The sequence below is a fragment of the Octopus sinensis genome, linkage group LG14 (genome assembly GCF_006345805.1).
Source record: "Octopus sinensis linkage group LG14, ASM634580v1, whole genome shotgun sequence".
NCBI lineage: Eukaryota > Metazoa > Mollusca > Cephalopoda > Octopoda > Octopodidae > Octopus > Octopus sinensis.
This window is the reverse complement of record NC_043010.1, coordinates 50,452,407-50,462,406: the sequence shown is the minus strand read 5'-3', so window position 1 is coordinate 50,462,406 and position 10,000 is coordinate 50,452,407. Positions and strand designations below refer to the sequence as shown.

Sequence of the window (10,000 nt, the reverse complement as noted above, 5' to 3'; positions counted from 1 at the left end):
AATGGACTAATTTATTTATTTTTGGTTATATGTTTATATATTTTTTGATAGAGAAAATTTTATATTTTATATTTTTAATTACTATATTTGTTGATTATAATTTAGATACTTATTTTTATGTATTGATTATTTTATAATTATTAGATATGAACTTAAATCTAAAAATATTAATAGTGATTTTGTTAAATAATTTGGTAATTAAATATTGGAGTATAACTGAGTTAAAGATATTCGATAGTTTATTATGTTTTTTAAAGCCAAATTATATATTCAAAGATAAATACATATTTCTATCTATTTTTTAACCTAAAAAAATTAAATATTTAACATAATAGATGTGTTGTAGGAAATAATCCTAATGTTTTAAGTTTCTAATTTAGTTAATGGAGTTTTTTTCAATAAGAAAAATTATTTTATTTATTTCTTAAATAAATATTGTTTAACTCTATTTGCTTTTTTATTTAACTATTATCATTAACCTGAAGATTGACTATAATTTTAAATCGAATTTATTTCAATTGAATTTAAACTTAATTGTAATTCGAATTTAATTGTACCCATGAAACGTATGTAGTTTTTTTTATTAATATATATATTGATCATTCATTTTTATACTTTTTGAGATCTAGTTATAAGTTATATGTTTTATAAAAATATATATTATTTGTTATTTATGTATTGGTTTATGTCTATCAAAGTTTGAGTTGCATAACAGTGGTTTTATCTCTAATTTATATTATATATATATATATATATATATATATATATATATCATTATAGATATAGAGTTATATATATATATATATATATATATATATATGTGTGTGTGTGTGTGTGTGTGTGGTGTGTGTTGTGTGTGTGTGTGGTGTGTGTGTGTGTGTGTGTGTGTGGTGTGTGTGTGTGTGTGCGTGTGTTTGTATATATATATATATATGTGTGTGTGTGTGTGTGTGTGTACGTGTGTGTGTGTATAAAATTAACAGAATGAGATAAAAATCCAAGGCTGTGAAAGATTTCAGATCATTTATAAAGAGATAGTCTTACACCTGTTTCCGGGATATTTTATATATCCCTTCATCGGAGACGGTGCGAGAAAATGGTTAAGTAATAGTTATTCTAGAGAAGATATGAAATAGAGAGGGAAGTGGAGGAATGAAAATAGACTTGAGATACGCAGGGATATGGTAGCTGCAGTAGAATGGTATACATTTAAGATTCCTGTACTTTGTGTATAAGTTCCAATAGTACCAATTTTAAATACTATGTATACCAGCCTCCCCTCTCCACGCCACCAATATTATTCATGGGGAAGGCAAAGGCCGATACAGCTTGACATCGGTGATGTCGCCACTTATTTCTACAGTTGAGTGAACTGGAGCAACGTGAAATATAGTGTTTTGCTCTAGAGCACAACACGCACCCCGGTCCGAGAATCGAACTCACGCCCTCACGATCGTAAGCTCGACGCTCTAACCACTGAGCCATGCGCCTTCACACACACACACACACATACACAGATACACACACATATATATATATATGAAGATAGATAGATAGATTATATATATATGCACATACATTGCCTTAAGATCGCATTCGTAAGGTAAATATTCAGGTTAAATACACCATACGCCCTACAAAATGTACCACCACCTTATCCTTGATTGAATGTAACGGAGACCTCGGTGTTGCAAGCGTTTGAACCAGGTATCCAGTTTCCAGTTTGGAGACACCTCCCTCGCTCCCTCCTTTCCTATCACCTGTCTCTGATGATAAAGCGCTACAGACAACACCATTTTTCCTGTCTGAAAGATTAATTTCAAAAATTTCTTATTTGTTTCATACAATACAACATTTGAGTCTACATTTATATCTATATCTATGTATTAATCTACTATCTTCACACACACACACCACACACACACACATATGCATGTGCGTACGCGTGTGCACATATGTATATTTGTATATATAAATTTCATTTTCTTTTGTTTCACTTGTGCTACGCTTTAGCATATCAGCAAATAGACTTTACGCTAATAGCTTCTATATCTTAGACCAGCGATTCACTTCGTTTCCAGTTGAGTCAAGTGTATAGCGTTGACAAGTTGAAATACTGCGAAATATCGATATCCACGTTCTCGTTCGTCTGCGAAGTGAGTTATCCTCCCTGGTCTGAAATATCCAGTGCTTTTTTACCACTCGGTGTCATGAAGGGACGTATCCTAGATCGCAGCTTTTATCTTTTATTCGTTTCAGTCATTAGACTGCGACCACGCAGGAACACCGCCTCGAAGAGTTTTTAGTGAAATGTATCGACCGCAGAACTTACTTTTTAAATGTGGTACTTAATCTGTCGGTTCCTTTTGCCAAACCGCTTGCTTACTGGGATGTAAACACGCCAGCACCGGTTGTCAAGCAGTGGAGGATGACAAATCATCATCATCATTGTTCGACCGTGGTCGAGACAATGGAATTTACCATGCTCCGCCAGACTTCACGGTCCATCATAGCATTACGGAGGTCCTGTTGCTGGATGCCTGTATCCCTGGAGATTACATCATGGTAGGAGAGTGTGCACCCTCTGGTATTGCGAGTAGATGGCTTCCTGAGGAGAAGAGTAGAAATTGCCTCGTTTTCAGCTCTACAACAATGTCCTGCAAACTGGACTCTCCTACCTTTCACAAGAGATGACACAGGTGGTAGTTTCCCCATATATTTGCATTTTGGTTGGATGACGCTTCCACGAGAGATTTTGAGCTCTCATAAGGAGGCGAGTGTAGGTTCAAATACAGAGACAAAGACACACATATACATATATACACACATACATACACATGTATACAAGGAGCTTCTTTCAGTTTCTGTCCACCGAATCTACTCACAAGGCTTTGGTCAGCCCGAGGCTATCTCAGATGACACTTGCCCAAGATGCCATGCAGTAGGACTAATAGAAACAGAACTTCCGGGATAAACTTGAACTCCAGCAACAGAATTTATTTATGGCACTTCTACAAAAAATGGAAAAGGAATTGTTATACAACGTAAACATAAAATTAATGGAAACAATTTTCCCATTTCAAGATTATGATACTTTCGGAGTATTTTCCCATTATGTACCGTTTTGGCTATCTATGGAGGTACCTTCAAACACCGTGTATATCCGGAATCCGTGGTTCAATTTACGCGAAACATGTTTTATTCCATTTGTATTTCAGGGGTAACTTACTTTTAGAGTATTTTCCCATTATGTCCCTGTTTGGCTGTATCAAATAACAGACAAGCACGCATGCAAGCAAGCAAGCATACAAACAAAACTACCACACTACAGATGTGTACCCCACCACCAGGTTTATTGTGTTATAACTTCCAGAAAAATGGATACTTTTTAACGAAGTTTTCAACAAATACCGCTTAAATGCTGTGGATTTACAGTATATAAGGATTTATGGGAAATAATTTTTTTGAGTAGGTAGAGAGAGGAGTTTCGGAAAATTTACACGATCTGACTTTTTCCCTCGTAACTTTCAGGAAAATGGATATTTTTTAATAAGATTTCATACAAATACCTTTCAAACGGCATAGATTACAATTGTAAAGAAATATGTGGGGAGAATTTTTTTCCAGAGGGTTGAGGAGACGAGTTTCGAAAAACGGAATTTCGGATCAGGAAGACCAAATAAGGTGGAACTACTCCGTTTTGATGGGGATTTTCCCCATTTCTTCTTAACCACAACCTTCGAAATGATGTGGACAAGGAACATCCTTTTATGAAAAAAAAAAGGTTAAAAAAAATTTTTTTGAACAACCTACCCCACCCCACCCTCATCATTCCACTCCAGACAGATTTTGGCCAATTTTTTTGCATTTCAAAACCATGGGCAGAGCCTTTTCAGCAAAAAGAGATTTAATTCTTATTTTCAGATAAGCGCCTATTTTTATAGGCGCAGGAGTGGCTGTGTGGTAAGTAGCTTGCCTACAACCACATGGTTCCGGGTTCAGTCCCACTGCGTGGCATCTTGGGCAAGTGTCTTCTGCTATAGCCTCGGGCCGACCAATGCCTTGTGAGTGGATTTGGTAGACGGAAACTGAAAGAAGCCTGTCGTATATATGGGTATATATATATATATATATATATATATATATTATAATATATATATATAATTATATATGTATGTGTGTGTATATGTTTGTGTGTCTGTGTTTGTCCCTCTAGCATTGCTTGACAACCGATGCGGTGTGTTTACGTCCCCGTCACTTAGCGGTTCGGCAAAAGAGACCGATAGAATAAGTACTGGGCTTACAAAGAATAAGTCCTGGGGTCGATTTGATTCGACTAAAGGCGGTGTTCCAGCATGGCCGCAGTCAAATGACTGAAACAAGTAAAAGAGTAAAAGAGTAAAAGAGAGAGGAAAAAGTGAGTGAATTAAGGGAGATTTGGTAGTTGTTTCTAACACATCCCAAGACATCCCTCCTCGTTTCTTTCTCTCTCCCAAATGTATCGATATTCTTCAATACTTTTCTCTCCATAAATACATTTATATGCTATAGAAAACAACCCTAAAAAATTATGATTTTTTTTGCATCCCTCTTCCCTGCCTCCAGTTGTTTCTGTTTTTAAACTAAAATATTGGAGAGCCTGAAAATGCCATTGCTGGCATTTATCCACAGTGGTATGGAAACGATAATTCATTTTAATAGAATAATTTTATGTTAGAAAATGTTTTTTTCTTACACGCACACGGCTTCGCTTGATTGAGGTGGTGGTAAAAATTTAAATTACAATTTTTTTTTGCTTATATTCCAACAACGGATCATGCGTGTGTTACTTCGGCATCATCATTTCACAAAATATGTTTAATGAGAGAAAAATATTGAGAAAACATCAATACATGTGTGAGTGAAAACGGAGGGTGATTTGAGATCTGCTAGAAACCCCCGCCCCAGCTAAATCTCTCTTGATTCGTACACCTTTTCCTCAAAAATTTATTATTATTTTTTAATTTTTTATTTTTTATTTACCGAAAAGACTCTTCCTATGGTTTTTAAGTTAACAAAATGTTGGCCAAAATCAGATGGCGGGATGGTGAAAGATTTGAAAAATTTTCAAAACTTTTTTTTCATAAAAAGATACCACACATCATTTAGAAAGCTGAGGTGAAATAAAAAATGTGAAAAACCTGGTCAAAACATAGTACAACCTTGTTTGGTTTTCCTGGTCCAAAACTCCGTTTTTTCGAAACTCCTCTCCTCACCTTTCGGAAATATTATTTCCCATAATTCCCTATATACCTTGAATCCACAGCGTCTAAGCGGTATTTGTTGAAATTCTTGTTAAAAAATATCCATCTTTCTGGAAGTTATGAGGCAACGAAGTCGACGATGTATACGTCTGTAGCTATGCCAACGAAACTATCCAGGTGTTCACAGTAAAGGGCAATAACTCTAGATCCCACTGCTTAAATTTGTGGAAACAAACCCCAAAAACCCCATTTCCTGGGAATCCGTGGTCCGATTTACGTGAACCCTGTTTTATTTCGTTTGCATTCACATTTCAAGGATTTACTTTATTTTCAGAGTATTTTCCCGTTATGCGCCGGTTTGGCTGTATTAAATTAAAGACAAGTACGAACGCAAGCAAGATCTCAAGCAAGCAGTCACACAGGTTTAGTAGTGTATAGATAGATTATATATCGTATTAAAAACGAACATTTTGAATATTCGAGAAGTATCCGTCTCCCCTTACATGCATAGGCAACATTTCCCAAAATTTCAAGGAGCCTCCCCACTTCCTTCCACTTTGCCAGCCTCTAGCTTGAGTAGTTTTTGCCCTCTGAACATCAATTATATGCATTGTATGCATTACATGAATTTTATGCATAAAAAACCTTAAGACCACGTACACTTATGCTGAGCTCCCCATCACAAATATGTGTGACACACATATCCATGACATCATATGATGATATACACAAACGTATGAACCCACTTCACATATAATAAAAACAACAACAACAACAACAACAACAATAACAATAACAATGATGATGATGATGATGATGATGATAATAATAATAATAATAATAACAATAAAATGCCCTGATGCAGTTCCAAGCAGTGGCTTTCATGGTTTCTGATCTTAACTGATTGGAAGTATTGTCATGTACATTGTTTTGTCTTGGTATAAAAGATGGGCTACAACAAATATTCTGCTTAATACCACAGAATTGCTTGTCAGTTGCTTCACCATAACCAGTTGAGCATGTCCCTTAGTGGCTGACGATATGTGCATCGTTGATCACGAGCAGAAGTAGTGGTGGAGCATCATAGCCATGTGTTGAGAGGAATTCTTTGAGGTTTGGATAATTCACATCTGGAAACATGGGCGTTTTGTTCAACATCCTTAAACAACCCTTATTCAGGGACCTTTTGAGCGGGATGGGCTACTCAACCTGAAGAAAATTCTAACTGGGCCCCACCTGCAAGGTCATGCGCTGTTTATCTTGATATGAGATCACCATGTCGCACATATACGGTTGTGATGCATGTGGCTGGTGTACCCTTATCAGACGGATAGTCATGATGGGTATACTGGGCTTTGTATATTTTACTTCAGTGTCACTTTGATGGCATGCACTGCTCGCCCACTCAATAATAATAATAATGATAATAATAATAATAATAATAAAATATAATAATAATAATAATAATAATAATAATAATAATAATAATAATCAAATGTAATAATAATCCAGAAGTTGTTCCCTTTCATATGAATGTTTGTTTATTCTAAAACCTCGCGCGAACTCACGTGATGGAATTTTATTTGTGTGTGTTTTGAGTATTCTTTGGAAAGCAGGGAGAGAGAGAGAGAGAGAGGAAGAGAGAGAGAGACAGGGAGTTCCCTATAAGTATATAAAAATACGAGATCCACAGATAATTTTATGCAAAGTGTTTTACACTTTGTAAATATCTGTATTTCAGAAAAAATGTGAATTTTCGACGTCTCGACAAAATTTCATAAACATTTTGATGATTTGGGAAAGCGACGAGTTGGCCAAATCGTTAGCACGCCTGGCAAAATAGTTAGCGGCATTTCGTTCGTCTTTATGTTCTGAGTTCAAGTACCGCCAAGGTCTGCTTTGCTTTTCATCCTTTCGAGATCGACAAAGTGAGTACCAGTGAAACACTGGGGCCGATTTAATCGACGTACCCGATCCTACGAAATTGCTGGCCTTGTGCCAAAACATGAAACCATTGTTGATGGTTTGAATTTAAAGCAGCAAGCTGGTGCAATTGTTACTGCACCCAACGAAATGCAAAACGGCATTTCTTCTGGCTCGGTACGTGGTGAGTTTAAATCTGCCGAAGACTTCCATCCTTTCGGGCTTGATGATGTAAGTGCCAGTTGAATACATGGGTTGTTGTAATCGACGAAAGCTCTCCCTTACATTTCGGGCCTTGAGTACTCTAGTATATATATTAATGACTGGAAGTAGCAGATGAATTTGATAAAAGAAACACTGATATTCATAAGCTATAATGAAATAACAGCAACGCAATGACCTGACTTCATAGCATACATGGACGATTGAACCAAGTTCAATCTCTCTAACACTTCTGATAGTAGAGTATAGAATTCACCATATAAACTGGTCGGTTGAGCATAGATAGATAGGTTATCTATCTATCTATCATCTATCTATCTATCTATCTATCTATCTATCTATCTATCTATCTATCTATATATCGATCAATATATAGATATATATATATATTATATATATATATATATATATATTACTCTTTACTCTTTTACTTGTTTCAGTCATTTGACTGCGGCCATGCTGGAAGCACCGCCTTTAGTCGAGCAAATCGACCCCGGGACTTATTCTTTGTAAGCCCAGTACTTATTCTATCGGTCTCTTTTGCCGAACCGCTAAGTAACAGGGACGTACACACACCAGCATCGGTGTCAAGCAATGCTAGGGGGGACAAACAGAGACACACAAACACACACATACATATACATATATATGCAATATACGATAGGCTTCTTTCAGTTTCCGTCTACCAAATCCACTCACAAGGCTTTGGTCGGCCCGAGGTTATAGTAGAAGACACTTGCCCAAGGTTGCCACGCAGTGGGACTGAACCCGGAACCATGCGGGTGGTAACAAGCTACTTACCACACAGCCACTCCTGCGCTATATATATATATATATATATATATATATATCAAATCAGAACAAAAAAATGGAACAAGAACGTGACAGGCAACAACAAAACATTCGGACAGTAGGTGATACAAAAAAGAACAAAACATTCAGAGCTTTCAATCTTCAGTCGAAAAGCAGATCGTCTTTGCAATTTGGGCCGGTAATCTCGACTGCTCTAATCTGGCTGGCCCCAAGGAAATCTGTGCTAAGAACACTAGATTCTTTGGAAGAAAGCAAACGAATGTATACGAAATCAAGGATGAAAAGAAAGAAACGGAGAAATGGTACACAATTACAAATACAAACAACAGGACATTAACAACAGGTGTCTTTCGACTAAGGACGAATTAAATTAAGCTGGCGTGTATGGAAGTGAAACCTTACGGCAGGGACACGGAAGATGAAAGTAATGGGAAGAAATACGAGTGGTGCTGCACGGATGGTAGTCGAACCAAGAAAGAAAGGTCAGGCTTGGCCAAACACCAGTCACGTGGAAGGAGAGAAGAGAGGTAGTGGATAAAGGGATTGAAGAATAAGGGAGGGATGAGAAAGAGAGAAAAACGGGAAAGGGACAGACTGAGGTAAAAGAGGAGGGGAAGGTGATGAGAATGAAGCGAGTGCCAAGAAATGTGAGAGAGGATGAGAGCGAGAAAAAGAAAAGTGGAGGGAACGAAGAAAGTGTGAAAGGGGCTAAAGGAAAGGGTAAGAGTCGTACAGAATTTATATAATATATATATATATATATATATATATATATATATATATATATATATATATATATATATATATATATGTACTTAATACAGGAGACCAAAAGTGTACGTACGCCCAATATAATATATATATATATATAGTATTATGTATGTATGTATATATGTACATTAATATATAAACATATATATATATTATATATATATATATATATATAATATATATATATATATATATATATATAAAATATTTAAATAATGAGGGAGATAAATTAATATTAATTTTAATATCAATTTAAACCAGTAGTCTAGCATACAAAAAATCTGAGAAATCAGAGAAAATTCTAATATATGTGTATTTGGTTAATATTAATATACATATATAAATATATTATATATATATATTATATAATATATATATATATATTATATATATATATAATATATATATATATATATATATGCATACACACATTATATATATATATATATATATTTTATATACAGGATGTGATGCGTAAATTATCACCATTTTAAATTTTAGTTTCGAGCATGGCGCATTGTTTGTTTTGGATTTTGCCGACTACACAGTATAGTAGGGTCAGTTGGGTACCGTCTGTAAGAAAAACAGCCCCAGGACGCAATTCATTCTGCCATAAATTTTGAAACGACATGCTGTCCTGCTTGGCATTTGTGCTGGAGGTTCCAATACGAACATTTCAGAGTGATTGGGTGTCGATAGTCTAGAGGTGGGGTTTTGGGTGATATTTTATTATACTAAGCTTAGAGAAGTGGGTAGCTTGGAGAAGGCCGAAGATAAAATAAAGATAAAGAATCAAGAAAGTAAAGAGTGAAGAACTATAAACGCATAAATAAAGCGAATTAAGCATAGAGACGAAGAATAGTATTCGCTTGCTGAGGCTAAAGAACAAAGTGGGGAAGGCAGAGATACACAGAATTTAAGAGTATTCTATGGATATAGGTTGAATGTGCGGGGAGGATACGAAAGCAATCATATGATAAGTTCTAACTGTTAAGGAATTGTAGTGTTGTGCACGAATGATTTATCTG

General features: G+C 35.6%; 1 protein-coding gene and 1 long non-coding RNA gene across 3 annotated transcripts in view; one reads left to right on the top strand and one right to left on the bottom strand.

Moving 5' to 3' along the window:
* LOC115219125 (ferritin-1, chloroplastic-like) overlaps positions 1–10,000 on the bottom strand; it is a 50,809-nt gene that overhangs the window by 28,710 nt on the left and 12,099 nt on the right. The window lies entirely within an intron of this gene.
* LOC118766004 overlaps positions 790–10,000 on the top strand; it is an 18,248-nt gene continuing 9,037 nt past the window's right edge. The window contains exon 1 of the long non-coding RNA XR_005001922.1: positions 790–824. This is a non-coding gene — a long non-coding RNA (uncharacterized LOC118766004). The remainder of the gene's footprint in view (positions 825–10,000) is intronic.